General features: G+C 36.6%; 1 protein-coding gene across 18 annotated transcripts in view; it reads left to right on the forward strand.

The window, feature by feature from the left end:
- LOC146405318 (uncharacterized) overlaps positions 1 to 26950 on the forward strand; it is an 887521-nt gene that overhangs the window by 500956 nt on the left and 359615 nt on the right. For 11 of the 18 annotated variants that reach the window (XR_014837126.1, XR_014837133.1, XR_014837127.1 and 8 more), the window contains one exon: positions 22357 to 22444. The exons of 5 other annotated variants lie outside the window; for them this stretch is intronic. The gene's annotated coding sequence lies outside the window, so the exon portion shown is untranslated. Of the gene's footprint in view, positions 1 to 22347; positions 22445 to 26950 lie in introns of those variants that run through there. 2 more of the 18 variants (XR_014837128.1, XR_014837141.1) reach the window with 1 other exon arrangement.

The following is a 26950-nucleotide window of genomic DNA, read 5'->3' on the forward strand; positions in this document are numbered from 1 at the left end:
CTAAATTTTCTCATGTAGCAACAAAAGAGCAGCATCTGGGATTTATTGGGATTGGGGTGGCCGTGTGTGTGTGCGTGTGTGTAGGTCTGATACGTCATTCTCAAAGGTTGACATCTCTCAATCACACACTCATGGGGATATTTATTTATGTATTAAATTTTATTGGAGTATAGTTGATTTACATTGTTACTTTAGTTTCAGGTGTATAGCAAAGTGAATCAGTAATACATTTACATATATCCATTCTTTTTCAGATTCTTTTACCATATACGTTATTACAGAGTATCGAGAAGAATTCCCTGTGCTATATAGCAGGTCCTTGTTACTTATCTATTTTATATATAGTAGTGTGTATATGTTAATCCCAACCTCCTAATTTATCCCTCCCCTCAACATTTCCCCAACCATAAGTTTTTTGAAATCTGAATCTGCTTCTGTTTTGTAAATAAGTTTTATTATCATTTTTATTAGATTCCAGCATATTAGTGCTATCATATGATATTTGTCTTTCTCCATTTGACCTCCTTCACTTATTATGATAATCTGTAGGTCCATCCATGTTGCTGCAAATGGCATTATTTCATACTTTCTTATGGTGAGTAGTATTCCATTGTATATATGTACCACATCTTCTTTATCCATTCATCTATCCATGGGTATTTAGGTTACTTTCATGTCTGTTGTAAATAGTGCTGCAATGAACATTGGGGTGCATGTATCTTTTCGAATTATGGTATTCTCTGGATATATGTCCAGGAGTGGGATTGCTGGATAATATGGTAGTTCTATATTTAGTTTTTTAAGGAACCTCCATACTCTTTGCACCAATTTACATTCCCACCAACAAAGTGGGGGGAAGAGAGTTCTCTTTTCTTCACATTCTCTTCAACATTTATTGTTTGTAGACTTTTTGATGATGGCCATTCTGACTGGGATGAGGTGATACCTTATTGTAGTTTCGGTTTCCATTTCTCTAATAACTAGAGATGTTTATCATTTTTTCATGTGCCTGACCGTCTGTATGACTTCTTTGGAGAAATGCCTATTTGTGTCTTCTGTCCATTTTTCTCTCCTTTCTTCCTCCTTCCTTCCCCCTTTTCTTTCTTTCCTTTCCAATCACCTGGGAAAATTTTAAGAGACCATATTCTAAGAAAGAAGTCATATAATGAATTTACACATGGGCTTTTGACTGAAATCCAGACCAATATCCATGCTCTGAATACAATTAAACTAAAATTCTCAGAATCAAGAGCTATTTGTCCCTTGGCCTTGTTACTTCTGCCCTTTTTTTCAATTGTTTTTTTTTTTAATATAAAGATACATGAGACGTTTGTATATTTTGGAGATTAATCTTTTATTTGCAAAGATTGCTTTGTAAATATTTGTTTTGTTTGCAAAGATTTTCTGCCATTCTGTGGGTTGTATTTTCATTTTTGTTTATTGTCTTTGTTTCTGTTTTTTATGGTTTCCTTTGCTGTGAAAAACCTTTAGGTTTAATTTGGTCTCTTTTGTTTATTTTTGTTTTTATTTTCATTACTCTAGGAGGTGGATCCAAAAAGATATTGCTGTGATTTAGGTCAAAGAGTATTCTGTCTGTGTTTTCCTCTAAGAGTTTTATAGTATGCAGCCCTATGTTTAAATAATAAGGGATCAGGTAAGATCTGGGTGTCCTCAGTATAGTTGGCCTTTGTTGATTTTACTTAGGGCTAACATTAGCCCTTTGATTAAGGTGATTTGTGAAAATTTCGAAAAAGTCATACTTCTGGGTGGGCACTGCCTCATAGCTGAATGCCTGAATTCAGGCCTCTGCTCCTCACTTTGACTAGGGGTCCATGCAGTATATGGTCCTATACTAGAAGCATACAACTGGCTGTGGCAGTCTTGGCTATAGTGGTCCGTATTTGGTCTTTGGATTAACATACATATTAGTCAGCACTCTTTTGGTTGAAACCTAATATGAACTAGCTTTGACCTAAAAGGAGAGTAATTAGAAGGCTTGCTTAACTGAAGGTAGAGTAGCAGTGTAGCAGAAGCAAGAAACAACTGCCATCCATGATAGCTTGATCTCTTTCTTTCCTCTTCAGTTTTCTCTGTGTGTAGTTTTCTTCATTAATATCCACTGGTTTGTATCCACAGCATGGAGACTGTGGCTGCCCACAGTTCTAAAGTCATAGAGTACCATTTTAGTAAAGAACATGAAATACCTTTTCTCCTTCTCTAATCCCAGGATAAACAGTGCTAGGGACAAGTGCTGAGTGTCTCCATTTCAAATAGGTACACATCTCTGGACTCACATCTTGGCTGGGAGGTTAATACTATGTGATAGGTCCATTGTGGGCCAGATGCTGACTGTGGCTAGGGAGATTTAGATATGCAAAATTTGGAAACTTCCATTTAAAATTCATGCTTAGAGGATGATAACCCTCTTCAGTAATGAGGTGGTAGAAGTTCATTCCTGATCCAGAAACATAAAAACAATAGATAGCCATTTCACAGATACTTAAGTTCAAAGTTGTTAGTGTCCTATTTCTGAAGCTGTATAAAACAGACTCATACTGAGTGTCTCTAGCAAATATTTAAATTGCCCTTAGATTCAGCACAGCATTTTCTGGTAGAAAAGCTACAGAAGAAACTAAGTTATTAAGGATCATGGTAATCCTGAAATCAGAGTAGGGGGAGCCAGTTCTGTGGCCGCTGTGTTTAATAACTTCAGTCTAATACAGGCTGCTGTGTCTATTTCCACAATAGAAAGGTGCCTTCTAAAGGAGATAGGTACTTCTTTCAGGGTTATGTTACCTTGTACAAATCTACCAGCACATGCCTCCCATCTTCCAGGGTCTGAGCTTCCTCTTGGATTGGATATGTAGAATATAGTGATTTTAAAGTCAAAGTCCCAATTCTCACTTATTACCTGTGCGAATATAGAAAAAGTAAGTTATTTAATGGCCCTATGCTTCAGTTTTCTCATCAGTAGAGGAGAACCATGATAACATTTTTCTCATATGGTTAAATAAAATAATCATGGCACGTGCTTTACATAGTATCTGACATACTGTGCATCGATTTGAAAATTCCCTAATTTGTTGCCCATGTTACTATAGTTGCTGTAGACATTGTGTTTTTAATCTTGACAATCAGTTTTGCCTCTCTATGATAACTGCGTAACTATGCTTTGATGCAGTTTTACCCTGATTATATAGTTTAACTCTCAATGGCAACCTTATTTTCATCTTTTCCATTTCCTTAGGAGGCATTAAATTGTTACCCCAAGCAGAGACTGCAATTTTATATACTTTTTAGAGATATCCCATTGGATCTTGAAATTAAAGTTTCTAAAATTTAAAGACAATTTGTCACTAAAGGTACTTGAAAGGAATGACTGTGCAGAGGTTTCCCCTGTAAATCTCTCCCTGTTCAGCAGAGATTGTCTTGAATCTGCAGAGTGTAAAAGTTGGGCAGAATAGCAGTCTCCCAGAATAAATTTGGGTCATTCTTGTCTCTGGTCTGGTGGCTCGGGAGTTATACCCAAAAGAGGTAATTCACAGGGGTTGGCTGGATGAAAAGCTTGAAACACTTTAATTATTGACAAGATAAACTAGAGTAAGAGCGATCACGGTATCAGACAGAAAGCACTTTAAAGGGTAAGTCTGAAAGCAAGTATTACTTGGTGGCTTGATTGAAAATGCAGGCAGCTGTAGACAGTAGAAGTGAGGGGGAAAATTGAAGAGACTTATTTTTATCAGGAAAACCAATTATCGAAACTCCAGGTATTTTCTTCAAGGAGGAGTTATTATCAGTTCAGTCTTCACTCAGTCCCCTATTTCATGTGAACAGCAACTGCCAGGCCAGACGTGATTTAGTCCAAATGGAAAAGACTTTCAATAAACAAGAATGAGGACTGACTGAGGTGAGCTGTTGGCAGAATTCAAAGCTGTGAAGACTCTTAAGGATGCAAATGCCAAGGCTGAGAAGTAAAAATTTAATAACACTGGAAGAACTCTTTGTCATTATAATCCAAATAAGTTTTTGTTAATTAAGTTCAAAGGAAATGTGTTTTCTTATAATATCCTGAGGTATGGATTTGCGTTTTCTTTTCTTCTTGGCTTTTCTTCTTGCCTTTCCCTTTTGGGATAGAAGTTTGGCATTCCGAGGCATTTAGACTTTATACTGACAATTAAATTATGCTGGACCTTTGCATTTGTCCCTTCAGACCCACTCTCCAATCTTTTCTCTCCCGCTCTGTGTCTTTGTGCTGGGAGGCTGATCTTCATGGGCTAAGGCCGTCATCTCTGTTGCCCACTGGTTTCTGCTTCTGTTCTATCAGAAACATGGGCAGGAAGAAGTGAAGTTACTGCTTCCTAGGGTTGATAGTTGTGATCATTTTCTACTGGAGGTCACATCTCCTTTCCCATAGGTCACATCTCCTTTCCCATAGGTAGAGGTCCATGCCTGGATCAGAGCTTGATTAATGCCTTTCCTAGACATATAGCTGAGAAGTTTGAGGTACTGCTAGTAATGAATAAAGAGAAATGGATATAGAGTGGCACCTAACAAACATCCTGGGGGAAAACAAAAATTCCAAGTCTGAATGAGGAAATTAAATCTCAGAGAGATTCAGAAGGTACATGGTATAACAGATAAAGTAGTGAAACTGGAATTAAAGCCTGAATTTCCTGATTTCAAAGGCTGCTTTTCTTTGAAAATACACTGCCTTGGCTTGAATTTCATCATTCTTCTCATCACTCTAGGATTCTAAGGACTTGTTTTTATTTGGAAGATAGTATAGCATCCAGGTTAAGAATATGGGAGCCAAATTGCTTGGGTTCAAATACCAGATCTTCCCTTGCTAGTTCTAAGTCCTTGGGCAAAGAAACTTAACTCTTAGTCTTTCAGTTTCTTCATTTATAAAATATGAATGAAAAAAGTATCTACCTCATGAAGTTTTATAAGGATTAAATGAGATAACCCAATTCCTTAGAACAGTACCTGACAGTTAAGTGCTAAGCACTAACTCTATCATTAATGTCATCAGCATCAACTACTATTAATTCATATTTTTTGTATTAAGTGGTCTAGCAAAGGTTGTAAGAAATGGTTGCATTCAAGATTTATGATGAATTTCTAGCTATGAGATATGGAATAAGAGAAAAAGATGATTCTAATATTTTGGTTTGAGCAATCAAAAGGAAGAAGTGGTTATAAGCTGAGATGTGGAGACATTTGAATAGAATAAAAATTCTATAAGATAAAACAATTTATCTTTCTATACATGAGAAAACTGAAGTTCAGATGGGTCAGGCAACTTGTCCTTGATCATACAGTCAAGAAAAGGTTGAGTTGAAATTCCAACCCACATCTATCTGATTTTATAGCTTGTTTTGTAGGTTTCAGTTTTAGATACTAAGGAAGACTAAAAAGTTTTCCTGGTAATTTCTTGGTTCATTCAAAATCTGAATATCAGGACTCTGATTTTCTCATAGCTCTAAATCTGTAAGTGAATTCGTTTACTCTAGTTTGTTTCTCAGGGCTGCAATATAAAAGGAATTTCCTTTTTCCTCCCTTCTTTCATTCTCATCTCAGAGATTGAAAAACTGAAAATAAAGAGGGAAAAGTGACACAACTTGGGTCAAACAACCGGTTTATAACTGAGTTGGATCTTGAATTCAGGTTTTAGGCTCCACTGAATATTTCTAATAGGAAAAGACAAAATCAGTTATAATTTGTCCAGAAATATGGCCTCCTTTGGTTGAGAAGCATGAGATACTTATTTATGATCTACATTAAGATGGAAAGAGGTGCCAAATGGAACAGTCTAAGGTTATTCTAGAGTTTTAGTGTTAACCTTTTAGATGAAGTGAAGAGTATACTGATGAAGTTAGTATGATGTCTTACTGGAAAATATGCAAAAGTAAATAGGATAGAAACCTCTAAGATGGACATGACATCCTACAGGTACTCAAGGAAATATCACCATTAATGTAGAAATTATAGACAAATTGGAGACTAGAGGAGTAATTTCCAGTTAAGATGATTACCATCTAGCATGTACCTCAACTTTTACTCCATGGGTATAAGAGAGGAGTACTAGTAAGGAGATAATAACATTTTCATTTCAGAGCAAAATTAACACACTTAATCAATTACCTTTTCTATTCCTCTGGGTCATTTAGCAAGAATTTTTTTAAAAATTACATGCCTGTGTGAAAGGAAAACAGGAGAAAGATGATTAACTCATTCAATCATTTATTTATCCATGAGTTCCACAATATTTGTCAGGTATCTATTATATGTCAGACTCTTTACCAGGTGGTAGAGATCTAAAGATCTCTAAAGCATAGGCGTTTGCTCTTAAGGAACTCCCAGTGTCATAAATGTCAAAAAGTAATTGCAATGAAATGTTCAATGTTACATTAGTGACAAGAAGTGGAAACATAATAATTATTTGGGTGGGTCAGAGAGGCTTAAAGGAGAAGAAGAATAGGATGAAAATAAATAGAAATTGGGCTTGGAAATAAAGTGAAAGTAGAGAATACAGGTGGATAGAATTCTGAGAGGGAATATTATGAGCCAAGTACAGAGGTTAAATATCTTGGGGAAATAAAAGGATTGTAGGTCTATCAGTATGGCTGTATTGGGTGGAATGGAAGGCAGGAAATGCAGCTAAAGAGGATCTTGAATTCCATCTTATGAGTTTTGCCCTTACGTAATAAAAAGAGAAGAACCTTACAAAACATATGCAGTATCAAAGGATCTAGATCAAAATGAGAGTATGAGATACTTTGATCTCTCAAGATATGTGTATAGTCAGTTTATATTGAGATTGTGATGCAGTAACAAAGTACTCCCAAACCTCAGTGCCTTCCAAAAAGAGATTTTTTTCCCCCTAAGTATTGGTTATTCTTTAGAAAACACCATATCAGATTTCTCTCATTGCTCATCTCCCCTATGGTGAGTATGGTAGCTTTAGGCCTGTCTTGGATTGTTTCAGTAGTTGTCAGATTTTATTTTATTTTATTTTATTTTGGCTGCTTCTGTGGCATATGGAGATTCCTAGGACAGGGATTGAATCCACACCACAGAAATTACCCAAGCAGCTTCAGAGACAATGCTAGATCCTTAACCCACTGCACCACAAGGGAGTTCCTCAAAAGATATTTTATTTTTCACTAACATTGCATGTGAACTGTGTCTCTGCTCTCTGCCTCTTCACACCAGGATCCAGACCAAAAGAGCAGTCTCTACCTGGGCTTATGACACTGGGGAAAACAATCCTAGAAAATGCAGTAGTGATATTCATTGCTTATGTTTAAATTTGGTGAAAGCAAGTTACATGGCCAAGGTTGATGCCAATGGGACAGGGACATGTAATCCTATCACAAAGAGAGAGAACATAAATAACTAGGAACAATCATGCAATTTATGATAGCATGGGTATAGTGTCTGTTTATTTCCATTTGTTTCTGTTTTTAAACCAGAAGGCGGTTGTGTGAGTGTGTGTGTACATGCATGTATGTGTGTTTTTCTTAAAGTATTTCATGGTGCTGGCAATGATCGTGTCCATGTCTTAAACACGTTATTTCCCTATAACAGTGATATATACCTCAAACAATGTTCAGCACACTTGACATACTCAGAAAGTTGACTGATTTCTTGCTTTACTCATAAATAGAAAGAGAGAAGTAAGATAAAGCTGAAGTATATTTGTTCTCATGATTCCTCCCCCAAATAGTCTGATCATAAACTCTAGTTTCTTTTTCCAAAACAACTGAAAACCACTAGGCAAGTAACTTAACTCTTTATACAATGGCCATGAGATGTACTCTGTTGCCCAGAAACTGCCCCCTTGCAATCACTAGTTTAGGTCAACCAAAAAAACTCTGGCTACACCTAGTTCCCTTCCTCCTTCTCTTTCCTGGTCAATTATACAACATGTTACTCAAGAAGTTGCAAACCAAAATAAAAGAGAAAGATAACAGCACAGAGAAAATAAGTTATTTTCTGCTTAAGAGAACTATGAGCCTGTGGATTTAGAAATCTCAGAAGGGAAGTCAGAGGCTGGTATTTGTTACTGCTGAACCCAATGTTCATTTTGAAGAAGAGAAAAAGCCGGATGAGGATATTAATCTTTCCTTTACTGCCGTGCTTCTCCCAAGACCTTAGATATATGGGCCATCATTTTAGAGAAATAGATTAATGTTTGGGCTTTGCAAGTACCAAAGACTAGGGAAAGGGACTTGTTTTGGGCAACTTCACAGCAGTCTCTGCAAATGGCGGAGTAGGTCACTCAGGGGCAGCAGGAGTGAATGTCATTTGGGGCCATTCATAACTCTGTTACATGGCCATGTCAGTCATTTTCTCCAAATATGGTTTCATATTTACTTTATTCAATCTCACTTGATATTGGGTGATGTACATTTTGTATACTAATTTGTTTTTCAGGGCTTTTGCCTATTCGCAGAGCTTATTCGAAGGAATCTTTGAAGTCTTTGTGTATTAGTAAATATATTCTTCACCTAATTTTCTTGAGTATCTTTTTGTCCCAGGTCTATGCGAACTGACAAGAATATAATGGTAAACAAAACAGAGTACTTCCACTTATGGTGCAAATGTTCTAGTATTTATTAATTTAACTTACTCAACAATGTGTATTGTCTACTATATGCAGACCCTATACTATGCGAGCAAAAATTTATGAAGTTCCTGATCTCCAGAAGCCTATATATTATTCATGGCAGATAAATTTAATCTACAGATTTAGTGTTGTTAGCAATAAATAAGTCCATCTTTTATCTGTGTCACACAAATTTGATGAGTACTTCTAATCTCAAAGAACTGAGGCAGGGGGTGGGTACAAAGGATAAGGTGTGGTCCTTGCCACTTGTGGGGCTTATAGTCCTGATTAAAACTAGTCAAAATATTTTCAAGATAGTATATTTTATGTTCCATCACAGAGGTAATAGACGAAGTGGCAGTAGTACTAGTAATAACAGTAGTAATTAGCACTTATTTGCTCTTACCATGTGCTAGACACTATTCTAAGAGCATTAGGTATTTTAACACTTTACCGGTATAATAGCCATACAAGATAAGTGCTAACTCAATTTTATACTTGTGATAACTGATGATATGCAGATAACTGATAGGTTAAGACCAGAAGGCTAGTAGGGAGTAGGTCCAGATTTTCAACTCCAACAACCAAGCTTTAGGACCTGGATCCTTAGGTAACCCAAGAAAAATAGGAATTGTATTTTGTAGGAATCAATAGGGACCTTATCAGAATAAATAAAAACAGTTGATTCTGGAAGCATAGAAATATGGGTGATTTAAGATTGAACTGATCAGAGATGCCTAGTGAAAATGATGGGATTTTAAGCAGGTTTTTAAAAATGGGCACTGCCCCTAAACTGTGACATCAGACAAGTCGCTAAGGTGATCTCCTCAGCATCTTCTCAAGAGGCATTTAAAAAGTCCTTCAAGTCTTTTCTCTAAGTCCATGATTTTCTTTTCTGAGGAGATGTTCATTTGTGCTGGATATTAGATTCCAGTTATAAGTGATATCATATGGTATTTGCCTTTGTCTTTCTGGCTCATTTCACTCAGTATGAGATTCTCTAGTTCCATCCATGTTGCTGCAAATGGCATTATGTCATTCTTTTTTATGGCTGAGTAGTATTCCATTGTGTATATATACCACATCTTCTGAATCCAATCATCTGTCGATGGACATTTGGGTTGTTTCCATGTCCTGGCTATTGTGAATAGTGCTGCAATGAACATGCGGGTGCATGTGTCTCTTTTAAGTAGAGTTTTGTCCAGATAGATGCCCAAGAGTGGGATTGCAGGGTCATATGGAAGTTCTATGTATAGCTTTCTAAGGTATCTCCAAACTGTTCTCCATAGTGGCTGTACCAGTTTACATTCCCACCAGCAGTGCAGGAGGGTTCCCTTTTCTCCACAGCCCCTCCAGCACTTGTTATTTGTGGACTTATGAATGATGGCCATTCTGACTGGTGTGAGGTGGTATCTCATGGTAGTTTTGATTTGCATTTCTTGGAGAAAAGACTTGTGGCTGCCTGATGGGAGGGGGAGGGAGTGGGAGGGATCGGGAGCTTGGACTTATCAGACACAACTTAGAATAGATATACAAGGAGATCCTGCTGAATAGCATTGAGAACTTTGTCTAGATATTCATGTTGCAACAGAACAAAGGGTGGGGGGAAAACTGTAATTGTAATGTATACATGTAAGGATAACCTGACCCCCTTGCTGTACAGTGGGAAAATTAAAAAATTAAAAAAAAAGAGGTCCACATTTTATCTAAAAATAAAATGATAAAAAGTTTAAAAAAATAAAATAAAAAGTCCTTCATACCTATCTTCATGAGTAGGAAGCTCTAATTAAATTTGCAGAATGTTTTGCAGGAACATCTGAGAGTGAAATATGAATAGTCCTACCTTCCAGAAGGTTTTCTGTGTGGAGCCTCAGAGTGTGAAGAGCTTTCACTATAGAGTGAAGACATGATTCCAGGTTTGCCAAATTTAGAAATCACATGAACTGCTGGCTGTAGAACAAGTTTTGATTCCTCTTGGGTCTTTTATTCCACTTTCTCTTACATCAGTGTGAACTGACCTTGTCTTCTCCTGAACCTCTTTCTCCTTCCCCTTCTTTCTTCTCCTCCTTTTCTGTCTCTCTTCTTCTAAGTGCATCTCACACATGAAATCAAATATAAAGCAAAATAAGCTATCTGGCATAGTTAATCTGGAAGGGCTCAAGATCTGATTTCAGGATCGAGTTCCCCAAGATATGAGCATGACTTTAAAAATAAAGTTGGAATAAACATATTGCTTCATAGAACCCACAATATTTTGGCCAAAGATTATATTCAGGCTGGATTTGGTTAGAACTTTATATTCCACTAAATAGGCCATAAGTTTCTGTTAGCTTACACTTAATGTCCTCAGTTTCTTTGAAAGTTCCAGAGAATAAAAAATAACCCTTGAATTTTGATGCACTTGTATGACTATACTGTATAACATTTTCTCTAGATTACACAGCATCATACTTGGTATTTATGTAAGCAGTATTGAGAATACACTTTTTTTCCCCTAGAATTTTAACTTGTTCAGCAGCATTGGCCTGCCTACTTAGGGAAAACTTGAGAAAGAAACATGCGAACTTTAGGCATGTATAAACTAGAAAGTTTCAAATCACTTGGTTTTGCAACTCTATAATGGAACAATTTTGCATACAATGAGATATTCATAGTATGATTCAATTTCCTAAACATTATTTTTTGACATTCAACTTTTTGGTATCCTATCATATGAAATGAAGAATACCTATTCACAGAGCAGATTTCTACTTGAAATTGTTTTTAAAAATAATTAGATAATGGTCCAGGCTTCGAGGTAAAAAATAGGTAGACAAGAGTTTTCATGCAACTCTGTGTTTCAAATGTGATTTATATGGGCAAGGAGGCAATGTGTGTAAGTGGAAAAGTTTAATCAGAACCATGGACACAAAAATCCAAAACCGATATAGATTTCTGTGGGTGTTATTCCAGGAAACGGGAATTTAGTCCTCAAAATAGCATGTGTATTCCAACCCAGTAATTAACTTGGAAAAAATAGTTGAGGCGGATTTTCTGAGTCACTGAGATATGGTCTTCGAGTCATCTTTCTAATTAGTTGGGGGCATCAGCACACTTTGCTAAGTTAAATGATTCAGTGCAGTGTTGGGAGTTTGACAGGTTACTCTATTACATTTCAGTGGAAACATTTTTAACAAAACAAACCTTTAAAAAGCGGCATTTTAAAAAGTGTGTGAAACGAATAACCATTCAAAAGTTTCATGGTCATACTTATTGGAGAAAAAGAATGAATGTCTCCTTTCTGTAGTTTCACTTAAATTTTGACTTCCAATACGTTCAGTCACTCCACAATGGATATTTATGAGCTCAGTCTATGAAGAAGCAAGATGACAGCTATGGAATGAGGGTGACCACGTAGCATCTCTCAGCCTCTCATCCACCCTCCCACTGAACTGCCCAATTACATGGTGCTTTTTTAAAAAAATTTTTTTTTAAATTTTTTTCCCAAGACCCCTCAGAGCAGTAGCTAAAGAGACAGTCCAGAACAGAGAGTGGAAGTGAAATATTGGTTTATGAAGGCATTTTTCTAGTCATATGACTCAAGGAATGTATCAATGGAGTTGAATCTGGAAGCCTGGTGGCAATAGAGAGTAATTGCTAAGGGTGCAGGCCATGGTCAGATAGACCTGAGGTTGAGTCCTCTTTCTTTTACTTTTTTACTGATATGAACTCAGGGGAATTTTGTTGTTGTTGTTCATGCTTGGCTTTCTATAATTATGCAGTGGAGATAAACAATACAGCAAAGAATTTATTTGAGGATTCAATTACATAAGTATAAAGTTACTATTAATATAATTATCACTTTTGCTTTCTTTCAAAATTTTACTCTTATAAAACTGCTCCTCTGAATGCTCATCAAACAAGCCTAAATTCATTATTAAGAGTTGTTAATGGACAATCACATATTCCTTGATTTGCTCTTACCTAACCAAGAAAATATTTATTCTATAACAAGTACTTCTTGCTGTACGTATATACTATAAGGCAAATAAATAAGCTTGTGATTAAACTAAGAAAAAAAATTAATCACTTAGCGCTCTAAAAGAGAGCCAGACAGATTCATTGCTTAAGGTTTAGAATCTAGGTCCTTGGTTTCAAGGCTTGTTTCTGATAACTGACATGTGTCACACTTGGCTGGTGTATTCTGCATAGTCATTGGCATATCAGAGGATTCACTTATTCATTCTGCAACAAAAACAGGAGACACTAACCTTAGTCCAACTATAGATAACATTTTCTAAACAGCTTCCTGCTCAGCAAAATTTTGGCCATGGTGGATGTGTGGGTATCATGGATCAGTGTCTTGCAGTTGGACTTCATCTGCCCTTGAAGGGAAGGAATGAGAAGAGATAAGCCACTCCTGACATCCAGGAGCTGGCCTGGCACTGTCAGCCAGAACTTAATATTGCTACAAGCTGGTCTGGCACTCAAAGCCATCTAAGCCTGGTGGTGTTCTGCTGAACAGAAGCAATTTCTCAGAACACCAGCTTCAGGCAAAGCCACTCTGTGATCTTTATGATTCAAGACAAAAACAAGTTCTCTCTGTAAGTATCTCTGCAGAGACAAAACATGTACATTGCCCAGGCCACAAAAGTGACCAAACATTTCCTCATTCTGGCCAATATGAGTGACTGCTTCTTCTTTACTCAATAGTTTTAAGTCTCAGTCTAGTCTTCTTCTTTGTAAATAAGATTTATTAAGATGCCCAATCATAGAGTTACTCCTGCTTCCTGATGCATACAATCCAAAGCAAAATCTTACTTCCTTATTCTCTCCCTAAAATCACCTACCACAAACCTAAATCTGTGTTTTTGAAAATCCTTTTACTGAGAAGCTTTGTGGTTCTCTGTGGTGTGTGTTCTCTCTCCTAACAACAACCCACACTGTTAAACTCTAAGTCCTTTCCCAATAGTCTTTGGCTGGATAACACTGATAAAGCTGAGCAAAGAAACTTTCTATGTGATACTGAAAATAAAAGTATGGATCAGATGAATTGCTGTAAATGTATTTTAAAAAAACAAATGGAGCAATGCTTTATTTAACCTCTAAATAAAGTTAATCTCTTTTGCTCTATTGGTACCAACACAGATGAGCTTATTTTAGGAAGGAAAAATGACAGAGATTTTTCTGTGATGGATCTGGGCTCCCCTTGAGAGCAATCTGCCTTGTGTATCCTCAGGGCAAATTTTTTTTTACAAAGACAAAACAAATAAACAAAAAACTCTTGAACCCTATACCACAATATGTAAAACTTTTCCTTCTAGAGCAGTAAAATTTTAGGTACTTAGGTTATGATAAGGTATTGTTGGAGTTGGGGGGTGGGATAGAGAGGAGTTCTGGTTTATCGAATGTTATGATTAACTTAAATGGTGTTTTCCACAATTATGTGATAAAATAAAACAATATTTCTAAGAAAAGAAAGATGATGTGGATTGTTTGGCAATATTCTAGGAAAGAGAGGAACATTATAAGAGCTGGAGGGTTTCTAGGACTAGCTAAAAGCAAAAAGAAAAACTCTCAGGGAGATGCAGAACCATGTGGATACTATGCTGCCATTTGGGAGAAAAGCAATGATATCTACATGTATAAATGCTTAAATTCATGGAATATCCTGGTAAGAATGTGTAAGAAACTGATAACAGTGGCTGACTCCAGGCAAGAGAAATGGGTGGTTGGGTAGAGAGGGGAAGGGTATATTTATACACACACACACACACATATAACATGTGCATTTATGTATATGTATACCATAATAAGCAATGTTAAGGAATATATGTAAGAAATGTTTACAACACACATGCCTTATTTATTCCAAATAAATGAATAATATTTTAATATAAACCTAATCATGAATATATATAACAGACTCTTTTTAACAAGGTAAAGAAAGAAAAAGATATTAATTGTGAATTAATACAACTTGAAAGTTCTCTGGAGCCTTTTTGGAGTCTGATTTCTGTTTAAATCTTGAATCTCCATATTTTAGCTGGATGACAGTGTGTTTAAGTGACTTAGACTTTCTGAGCTGTAGCTTTCTTGTCCTAATAAAGAAGTTTAAAAACTATTGTTGTGAAGATTTAGTGGGTTAAAGCAGAAATACACTTAGCCCAGAGAGTGGTGTTTAGAAATGACTTCCTGTTTCTTTTCCTGTTTGCTAATTTTGTTACCTTTTCCACACACTCCCCAGCCCCCTCCTCATCCCGACCCCTTCCTCCCTTCCTTGGAGCGGCTAGTAGTAAAACCTCTAACTAAAGAAGACCTGTCAGTGCCCCTTGGCAGAGATGACAGGTGGACGTAAAGGCAGGACATAGTCTGCTATACAAGAAGATTGGAGAAGAGAATGGCCAGTAGCTGCTGTATTAATTTCCTAGGGCTGCTGGAACAAACTATCGCAAACTTGGTGGCATAAGACACCAAAAACGTATTCTCTCGGCTAGGAGTCTGGAAACGAAGGGACCAGAGCACTACACTTTCTCTTTGCCTCTTTCTGGTTTCTGGGGGTCTTGGCCAACCCTTGGCTTGTATCTGCACATTCTAAACTCTGCCTCTGAAGTCACATGACCTTTTTCCTTGGGTCTCTGTGTCTGCTCTTTACTTTTTGTAAACACAGCAGTCATTGGATGTAGAGCCCACTCTAATCTAATATGACCTCATCTTAACTTGATTACCTCCGCACTAACCCTATTTCCAAATAAGGTCACATTCATAGGCCCTGGAGGTTAGGATTTGTACATATCTTTATTGGAAAATAATAATTCAGGCCACTACCTCCCCTCCCACAGGAAATAGACCTATAAGGACCTGGAGAGGGAGGAATGCAAACCAAGTAGTTACATCTAAGAGTCAAAGGCAGGCTCACAGTGAGGTGTTCTTGGGACAGAGACAAAGCCTCAGGCCTGTAAGTAGCTAAAAGACAGGTTGTTGAAACTTTAAAAAATGTAATCCATTTCCCATGTTGAATTCAATGGTAATTTTGTAGCATCTCTGAAAATATCCAACCTCATCTATAGGACCCTAGTGATAGCTCCTAAAGGGCAAGGGTACTGCAATTTTGCAGTTTGTTCCCTAAAAGTTGATTTTGAAAGATACACCACATTTACATGTTTTAATTGACTTATCCCTAAAGAACTATCTCCAGGCTTAAAAAGACTGATGCTGAAATGGAACATTGGAGCTCTGGGCTCCAAGCATTAAGGAGCTAGAGAAGCAGGCTTCTCCTAAAGTTTGCAGAGTCTGGGCCAGGAGTACGTAGAAGCTCCCATATGCACATTTCTCTCTTATTTTCTGTCCCATAAAAGGCCTCATCCATATCCAGATGAACACTTCAGAATTTATATCTAAATACCATTCATTACCCTAAAAATATATCTCTTTGCCACTCTCAGTCTTAAGGGTATGTATGTTTGCAGTAAGGTCTGTTGGAAAGGGACCAGCACAGGCTCTTGAGGTGAGCCTTGGCCATTCTGGCATGGAATTTCGAGTCCTAAGTACCCAGAATATGGTTCAGAAGGTGAGGGAGGGTTCAGATTCTGGAGGAGCCCATCGTCTTAACCCATGGAATCTATTGCAAAGGTGTGACAGAGGAGGGGCCCAGATGAAGGCTATCCAACGTGTGGGACCCCAGAGTAGGGACTTGATTGCCCAAGTCTATGGGAATAATGCTCAGTAGTCTGATCAGTACTTCACTACCTTAGTCCTCTTAACTCGGGACAGAGAAAAGACCTTCATTAACACCTACATTTCCTCTTCTAAGATTGTAGCCATCTGTAGCCATCATTATGATAGCATTCTCCATTCACTTTCATCTTGAATCCTTTCTTTGCTTGGTTTGGCTTTTGAACTATTTTAGGTACTTAAAAATGAGATCTCTTATCTTTATTTGCTATCTAATACTTTTCTAGTTTTGATAAGTAGTCAAATTCTTGGTGCCAGAAGGTTAATACAGGGTTACCTAGAAAGTACTGAAGGATTCAAGTTAAGGAATGAACCCTAGATGGGACCTCTGGAAAATATACCAAGACTTATCTCACTGCTACATCTGTGAACCATAGCTTGACTTTTCCTTCTGTTGTGAGGGTTGGAAACTGAATTGAGAAGAAGACTAGAAGAATACTGTTATTGGACAGAAGCAGTTTGGGAAATTTACTCCCTTGTGTTGGCCCTAAGATACCGTACTGATGATACAGGCATAGGGCAGACATCTCAAAAATGTCCCGTGACTTTCAGTAAACCACACCGATCCTTGCCATCTTTATCTTATATTGGGAAACCCAAGAAAGCTGTGATTGCTGTGGGCTGCATGCCTTATTAATGGCATATATATGGAAAACATTTTACATATACAAATAATTCACTATAGGCTTATTTATAGTTGTAAAAATTAGAAACAAATATTTAGCCAATTTTTAATCAGTGTGAAGCATATATTCAAGAATTGTCTACAGATGCTAAAAACTCATCTCGTAGTACAGAATTTAATAACATGAAATATTTTGTGGCTGTATTAAATAAAGTGGGTTGTTATGAAACATGTCTAATGTGATATAAATTTGGAGAAAGGAGGATTATTTATGTGTACTTATGTGAAAAAAAAAAAAACTTAGCCAAATATATTCCAAAATATTATAGTGTTGATCCTTAAGTGGTAGTTTTATTTTCTTCCTTTATTTTTTTCTGTATTTTTCACATTGTCTCCAATGGATACATACATTTTACTAACCAAAAATTTAATATGGCAAATAAAAGCATCAGCGTATCTTATAAAAAGAACAGTAATTAATTTATGTCTTGGTGTAAAGCTAAAATCATGATATGCATGAGCTGTGAAATGCATCTTTTCTTTGCCTTGCTTCTCTATTCATAATGACATTTAAGGCTGTCACTGTCCATATATCTGTAGAGAACATTAATTTGATTATGTGAAAAGATGTCAATGTCATCTTAAAAGGAGATACTAATATTTTAGGCCATCAAAAATACTTATGATGTGGGCCATAATCATAATAATTGCCCGCATTTGTATAGTGTTTGGCTGTTAATAAAAGTTCCTCACAGTTGTCTACTGAAGAAAAGTTCTGATGAAGGAATATTTTCTTATTAGGCATGAAAGAGTAAAGTATAAATAAATGAGGCCAATTTAACCATTTATTATAAAATAATGATTTAAAATAGAAAAGAATAAAATATATTTTTTATCTCTCAAAGATAAATATAAAACTAAGTCTCATCCAAGGTTTCCTGTGAGTTGCTTGCAAGTGACAGATTTTAACTCTACCCAGCAGAAATTACTCTGCTGCTATTAAATTACCAGGATTCCACACAACTAATTTGGACCTAGTTCTTTCCATCTACCTATTTTTCCACTAAGAAAGACCTAATACATTTTCTAAAAGCATGAGAAAGTTCAGTCAAAATGCACAAAATTGCCTCTTCTAGCCTACTCTCCCAATCCACTGTTTCATAAATATTTTGCCAGTCACATTTTTTATTAACTTTTTAAAATTAAAGTGTAGTTGATTTACGATGTTGTGCTAGTTTCTGCTGTACAGCAAAGTGACTCAGTCATATACACACTCACACACACACATATATTCTTTTTTAAAATACTATTTTCATCATGTCTTTCCCAGAAGATTGGATACAGTTCCTTGTGCTATACAATAGGACCTTAAGGATAAGCAGGTTTTAGATTTGGCAATGAAAGAATCTGGCTAAATGGTTTAAGTATATGCTATGCAAGAGCGTAACCATATAGGTTTATCATATTTTATTTATTAATTGGCTCATTTTCCTGTTTTCTTTATTATTTTTTTATTCTCAGAATTTATTTTAAATTCCAATCTTTATGTCTTGAGTGAATCCTAAGAAATATACTGAGATCAGTTAAAGGTGAGAAGAATGAACTCAAAAAAAAAAAAAAAACTTGGAAAGGTGGTTTTATTGTTCTTCATGTCTGTGCTCATCACTAAAAGTATAAGAAAATTATTCATGTTCTTATTAAAAACATAGTTTAGTCTAAACACAAATGTAAGAGAAGGATGAAAATTGAGCCAGTTTTGGGAATTAGCTTCAGGATGAATACCTGTGTGTTTAGTTAGAACAGATTTTGTCCAGTATCTCCAGCTGATTGGTAAATAGGCCATACAGAAATTCTGTTAATTATTTGGAGGTAATTTTCTGTATTTTTTTAACTGACAAGAGAAAAATATTAGGGCTCTCTTCAGCTCAAAAAGTAATTGAACGTAAACTTAATAGCATTAAATGAGGTCTGCTCTTATGACTAATTTTCTTTTTTTTAGATTGTTACTTATTTATTTATTTATTTATTTTGTCTTTTCCAGGGCCAAACCCATGGCATATGGAAGTTCCCAGGCTAGGAGTCTAATTGGAGCTGTAGCCACTGGCCTACACCAGAGCTACAGCAACGTGGGATCTGAGCTGCATCTGTGACCTACACCACAGCTCCCGGCAACGCTGGATCCTCAACCCACTGAGAGAGGCCAGGGATTGAACCCTCAACCTCATGGTTCCTAGTCAGATTCATTAACCACTGAGCCATGACATGAACTCCTATGACTAATTTCAATAACTATGTCAGAAAAGGAGAAAATCCATAAGAAAATCTGCTTCACTCTTAAAATTTGTATGGAGCCACAAAAGACTCAAATAGCCAAAGAAATCCTGAGAAAGAAGAACAAAGTAAAAGGTATCATACTCTCTGATTTAAAGCTATACTATAAAGCTATGACAATCAAAACAGTATGGTACTGGCATAATAACATAGACCAGGGGAACAGAATTGAGAGCTCAGAAATATACCCAAATACATATGGTCGACTAGTATTTGACAAAGGAGCCAAGAATATTTTCTGGGGAAAAGAGAGTCTCTTCAGTAAGTGGTGGTGAGAAAATTGTATATTCACACGTAAAATAATGAAACTGAACCCCTATCCACACCATTTGCCACAATTAATTCATAATGGATTAAAGACTTACATGGAAGACTTGAAGCCATAAAACTCCTAGAAGAAAACGTAGGAATAAAATCTCCTCAGAAAAGAAAATCATGGACTTGGAGAAGAGACTTGTGGCTGCCTGATGGGAGGGTGAGGGAGTAGGAGGGATCGGGAGCTGGGGCTTATCAGACACAACTTAGATTTACAAAGAGATCCTGCTGAATAGCATTGAGAACTATGTCTAGATACCCATGTTGCAACAGAAGAAAGGGTGGGGGAAAAAATGTAAGTGTAATGTATGCATGTAAGGATAACCTGACCCCCTTGCTGTACAGTGGGAAAATAAAAAATATTAAATAAAAAAAAAAAAACTCCTTCACATGGGTCTTGGTAATGATTTTTTTTTTTTTCAATATGACACCTAAAGCACAAGGACCAAAGTCAAACAAGTGGGACTACCTCAAACTGAAAGCTTCTGCACAGCAAAATAATCCTTTCAGAAAGTGAAAAGACATCCTACAGAATGGAAAAAGAATTTGCAAACCATATATTTGAGGAGAGGTTAATATCCAAAATATATAAAGAACTCTTACAACTCAAAAGCAAAGAAATCCCTAAATAACTCAGTTTTAAAAATGGGCAAAGGATATGATAATATTTTTTCCAAAGAAGATATATAAAAGGCCAAAGGGTACATGAAAAGATGCTTAACATCACTAGTCATTAGGCAAATGAAAATTAAAACCACAATGAGGGAGTTCCCTTCATGGCTCAGCAGTTAAAGAACATGACTAGGATCCATGAAGATGTGGGTTTGATCCCTGGCCTCACTCAGTGGGTTAAGGATCTGGCATTGCCATGAGCTGTGGTGTAGGTCACAGACATGATTCGGATCTGGTGTTGCTGTGAGTGTGGTATAGGCAGGCAGCTGTGGCTCAGATTCAACCCCTATCCTGAGAACTTCTATATGCTGCACCTGTGGCCCTAAAAAAAAAAAAAAAAAAAAAAAAAATATGATGAGATAACTCCTCATGCCTTTTAGAGAGACCATCATCCAGAAGACAAGAGATAAATGCTGGCTTGGGTGTGGAGAAAAGGGAACACTTGTGCACTGTTGGTGGGATTGTAAAATGGTACAACCACTGTGGAAAACAGTATGGAGACTCCTCAAGAAGTTAAAATTTGAGTTACCATATAACAGAAAATTCACTTATGGGAATATATCTAAAGGGAAAAAAACCACTAACTTGAAAACATATCTGCACCCCATGTGCATAGCAGCATTATTTGCAATAGCCAACACCTGGAAATAACTAAGTGTCCATTGATAGATAAAGAAGTGATATATATATATATCCATAGATGTATATATATAGATATGTAGATATAGATATATCTCCATAATATTTACCCACAAAAAATAGGAAATTCTACCATTTCTGACAATATGGATGGACCTAGAAAGCACTATACTGAGTGAAATAATTTAGAGAAAAATAGATACCAATATCATATATAAAATTTAAGCAAACCAACAAAAACTCATAGAAAAAGAGACTAGACATATGGGTGTCCGAGGGAGAGGCTTGAGGGAGAGGGAAGTGGAGGGATATGGTTAAGGGGGTGCTGATTTCCCGTTACGTCCTGTGGATGTAATGTACATCGTGATAACTGTGATGATCACTGCTGTGTTATATATGGGAACGTTGTTAAGAGGTTGAATCCTAAGGGTTTTCATCAGAAGAATTTTTTTCATTTTTTTCTCTTTATTATGTCTAGATGAGATGATGGCTATTAGCTGAACCTATTGTGATGATCATTTCACAATATATGGAAATTAAGCCATCATACTTTATGACTTATACAGTGATGTATGTCAATTATTATTTCTCAAAACAGGAGAACAAGAAAAATCTGCCTGTAGCATTTACCTATGTTACCATGAAGCTGGTTTCTTTGGCAGTGGGATATGGAGAACTTCTACAATTACCTAAATTTTATGCTTCAGTAAAGTTCTCAAAGCATTCCGACTTCCCAAGGGATTCGATCAGAATAGTCTACATATTTTAGTATTTTGATTGTCAAATTCTTTGCAGCACTGATAGTATGTATAGTATAGGCATGGACTGGCATAAGTTAAGATCTAACATGATGTAGGCACACAATAAATTGCAGGTGAACTAAAAAAACCTAGATATTACATATTGCTTTTGGTTGTTTGGTTTGTCTATTTTATCTATTTTTTATTTTAATGAAATTGAAAATAGAACACAAAAACTCACACAGGTAAAATGAGAAAATCCGAGTCAATAATGGAAAAGAATAATCAGTAGGTGAGATGAATAGTTTAAAAAGATGGGGACACAATTTGAAGACAGCTGGAAGTTCCTTATATCCTTGCATCTAAGTGTTTAACAATCAAGGGAAAGACAGAAATATAATCAGCTACATGAATCATAGGGAAAAATTACCAGTTTCAGAGAAGCACAAACAGATCTGGTTCTAGTTTTCTTGAATGAATCTCATTGAGTAGAGACTTACATTATTAGAGTGAGCAGTAGCTTTAGTGTAAATAAAATAATGCATTTTCAGATGCTGTTTTTTTTTTATACCATCCTTCACTTTCTGTTAAAATCATTGTGACCAATGCAAAATAATAAAAGAACCATCATGGGCATAAATTGAATATGGAGAATTCAAGGTCCATAAGATACGTATATCATTGCTGTGTACATTTCTTTTCTTCTTTAGGTATTTTCCTGTGGAATTTAATACCTGGCATTGTGAACCATGGTGGGCCTGCTGTTGACGCCCAGAGGAATCAGGGAGCCTAACTATGGTAGGCATTAAAAAAATTGCAGAGGATTCAAAGAAAACAGTTTGATAAATCCCTTTGAAAACCTCTGCAGCATTTCTTCCTAAATTGTTTATTCCAGACAATGGGTGACACTGGGGGCCTCCAGGCAGTTTGACTTTCCATTTTATGGGTCCTTGTCTTTTTTCTGTGAAGATGAGATAAGATCTGTCCTGTGTGCTTTGAAGTCATTTCTGTCATTTAACAAATTCTCTTGGAAAGAAGCAATGGGTGCATCCCCAGCTATGGAAAGGATGCCCTTCATTGAACTGCCCTCATCAAGAGGCACACGAGATAATATGATGGAAAGAGCTTGACCTTTGAGATCAGACACATAACACTATTGCACAGTAGCTTTGTGAATTTGGATGTGCTTTTAATCTCGCTAAGCCTTGGTTTTCTCCTCTATATCATTATGCTGATAATACCCATTGTGATAGTTAGGGTTCTTTGGTTATTAGCAACAGACAGTGATTAGTAAACTTAACAGAGATGAAATTTATTGGAAGGATGTTGCAGAAGTCTCAGAATATATGGGAAGACTGTAAAACTAGGTTGTGTGTGTGCATGCAGCAGTGCTGCCATGGAGGGATTAAATATGCTATACCCTCCTCAGACACCACCGCTGTAATGAATAATCCCCACTGCTTTTCTCTCCACCCTTGAATTACTCTGATCCAGTTTCAAGGTTCCTGGAGAGTCCAGTTGGCCTAGCATGATGGTTTGACTAGGAGAGCCCAAGGCACTTTCATTTACAGACTTAGAAAGTTCATACACAATAGATGAGAGGTAATTCCCCAAAGGATGTTTCCCACAAGAAGGGGAAATAAGTGCCAATGACTCAATAAATGAATAAAAGGTAAAACCTCTCCGCTACATCTACTGTGATGGAGTCTGGTGGAAATTAAGTGAAAACAGTTATAAAATGCTTGGCGCATGATAGACTATCCTGGAGTAAAAGCTCCATGAGGGAAGGCACTTTAATTTATTCATTGCCACATCTGAAATACCTGGAATAGTAGCTTGCAAAAAGTAGGTGCTCAATTAATAATTGTTGACTGCGGATTTAGTATGTGTTTCTTTATTTCTGGTATCCTGACTCCCTTTACTGGTTAAGCTTGAAAGGGAATGGCAGTTTCTGGTAAGATATCTTTTAAATAATGGTGCTTAACAGTATATGCTATTTGCACAGCATGGCTATCACATGATCTTTAGATTATCAGTCACCCATTGGAGCCGAAAGGCAAGCATCAGCAGGTCATAGAAGACAGTGGCATTTCCCTCGATACCTTTAGAAGTGAAAGCTTATTCACTTTTCAATTTGAATGTCTGGTTCCATGAGTCAGAACTCTTTGGTCGTCTTCTCCATCTTGCTCACCTTTTCCCATTTTCCTCAGGATATTTACATGATTCCATGATCATGCCTTATTTATTTTCCTGAGCAAAGCTTCTGGGTAGAACCAAGTGTCACAAAAAAAAAAAAAAAAAAAAAAATCCAGGGCTTTAAGACCAGAGCTGCAAATGAAGGAAGTATCTAGAAGCTGGCTCTTAAAAGAAGATAGCATCTTTTATATTCATATCATTTTGTCCTGATAAACATTGTGACAAGTTGCCAGTCTCTTAAGAGTACTGGACAGGCAAGAAGGAGGTTTTTTAAAAAGAAGTAAAGGTTACTTTGACATACCCAAATGAATATTGGAAAAACTGAATCATATTGTCCAAATTCCTTGTAACAAATGATGCTAACTTACTAAGCACAGCCAAAAGCACACATACAATCTTAGTTAACCCTTTGTGGTTGAGGGGTGGTAGGAGGAAATGAAATGAGAAGTTTAAGGAATCTAGGTTTTTGAATCTTGCTTCTGTCATTGAAAATTGTATGATTTTGAGTAAATAACTCTTTTCTGTACCTCGGTTTCCTCTCCAAAAAAATGCCTGAGTGGTTGTTATAAAGATCAATTCTAGTGATTTTAATTCATCTAGAAAAGTGACACACATAAAAGATATTCAGTAATATTACACCTTCAACCCTGTTGGATAAAGAGATCCATGCTACTCTGAGATATTTCTTTTTTTTTTTCAAGGTGTGATTTTAAAAAAAAAAAACTTTTATTTTTATTAAAGTATATTTTATTCAGTGTTGTGCCAATTTCTGCTGTACGGCATAGCGACCCATATATATATTATTTTTCTCATACTCTCTTCCATCATGGTCTATCCCAAGAGACTGGATATAGATTAGATCCCTGTGCTACACAGTAGGACTTCATTGCTTATCCATTCTAAACGTAATAGTTTGCATCTACCAACCTGGAACCCCCATCCCTCCCCCTTGGCAACGACAAGTCTGTTCTCTATGTCTGTGATTCTGTTTCTGTTTTGTAGATAGGTTTATTTGTGCCATGTTTTAGGTTCCACGCATAAGTGATGTAATATGGTATTTGTCTTTCTTTTTCTGAGAGAGATATATTTCTATGACTGAAGAAATTCCCCCTAATCTTCAGAATGCTTCAGATTGACCCTGTCTCCATCATGAAGTAGCTGTGTGAACCTGGATAAGTTTTTTGAACTTATTTTAGTCTCAGATACGTAAAATAGGGATAAGAATCCCCATTCTGTTTAGCTGAGAGAATTTTTATGAGGACCCCCCTGAAACATGTGAAGTTGTGTATGGTGAGTTCTTATTAGTGGTGACAGAATTCAGCCGGCATAAAACAATGCCTTTCATTTCATTATTTAGTACCTGTTTTGTGCTAGGCCCAGTGTTAAACTGTAAATATGCGTTGTCCCAATAGTCTCATGAGGCTGGTAATCATATCCTCTCATTTTGTATTTGAGGAAGGTGAGGCTTAAACAATTTAGGAATATTCTTATGTTAGTTTTCTAGGGGTGTTGTGACCATGTATCACAAACTGGGTGGTTTGAAACAATGAAAATTTACTCTCTGATAGTTACTGAAGCTAAAAGTCCAAAATCAATGTGTTGACATGGTGGTACTCCCTCTGAAACCTGTTGTGGAGAATCCTTCTTTCCCTCTTCCTGGCTTCTGGTGGTGGCAGTCAGTCTTTGGTTCTCCTTGGCTTGTAGATGCATCACTCTAATCTCTGTCTGTTGTCACATGGCGTTCTTGCTTTCTATGTTTCTGTTTTCCCTTCTTATAAGGACATCAGTCATATTAAAGTCCATTCTAATGACCTCATCTTAACTTGACTACATCTGCAAAGATCCTATTTCCAAATAAGGGACACATTCACAGGTACCCAAGGGTAAGGACTTCAGGAAATCATTTTGGAGAACACAGTCACTCCATAACATTATGCAAGACCAACTATCTAGAAAGTGCTACAGACTTAATCCCAGGAAAGCTGTTTCTAGAACTTGAATTCTTGAACAGTAAGACTTGTAGAAATAAATAAATAATTGTTTATTAAAGTATGGTTGATTTACAGTGTTGTATCAGTTTCTGCTGTACAACATAGTATGACCCAGTCATACTTACATATACGTTATTTTTCTCCTATCATCTTCCATCATGTTCTATCACAAATGGTTGGACACAGTTCCCTGAACTATACAGTAAGACCACATTGCCCATCCATTCTAAATGTAATAGTTTGCATCTGTTAACCCCAAACTCCCAGTCCATCCCACTCCCTCCCCTTTCTCCTTGGCAACCACAAGTCTGTGTTCCCTGTTGTGAGTTTGTTTTTGTTCTGTAGAGAGGTTCATCTGTGCCCTATTTTAGATTCCATATATGAGTGATATATGGTATTTGTCTTTCTCTTTCTGACTTATTTCGCTTAGTATGAGAATCTCTAGTTGCATCCATGTTGCTGCAAATGGCATTGTATTGTTCTTTTTATGGCTGAATAATATTATATTGTAGACCACATCTCCTTAATCCATTCATCTGTTGATGGACATTTAGGTTGTTTCCATGTCTTGGCTATTGTAAATAGTGCTGCAATTTAAATGGTATCTGAATTAGAACTGGTACCTGAGCTTCATGACTCCCAGGTCACTGATTTTCATTCTTTGTCTGCCTGCTTCTCAGGGTAAAAAATATATTACAAACTAGAAATAGTAGCAGTTTGTATTCATTTTAATAGACAGTGGTTTTCAATTGTGTTTGAGATGCTATTTCTTAAAAAGGTGACGTGAATACTGGGCTATTATAGTGAATAGGGAACAAGAATACACCCCTTGTCAACTCTCAGTCTGTTTTGGGTGGTGCTGATCTATTCCCAATCCTGTTTTGTGTCTAAGCCTATGTATGGGCTCGGTCAATGAGAATTTTCTACCTCACTGACTTTACCTATAGGTTTAGTGATGAGCAAGAAAAGCTAACCAAGTCAATGGGACTCAAATCTAAAAGTCATATCCAAAAACGTTCAGAAGGAAAAATTAAAACTCTTTTTTTCCTCGAATGCAAGTAGAGTTGGTAGACTATAAAGAGGCAAATCTGGAGCTAGTGATGGCCACCTACCTTCC

The sequence above is a fragment of the Sus scrofa genome, chromosome 2 (assembly GCF_054392235.1).
Source record: "Sus scrofa isolate SSC_HxYL_T2T_F1_AM1 chromosome 2, Sscrofa_HxYL_maternal_Yorkshire_Landrace_v2.0, whole genome shotgun sequence".
Taxonomy (NCBI): Eukaryota; Metazoa; Chordata; class Mammalia; order Artiodactyla; family Suidae; genus Sus; species Sus scrofa.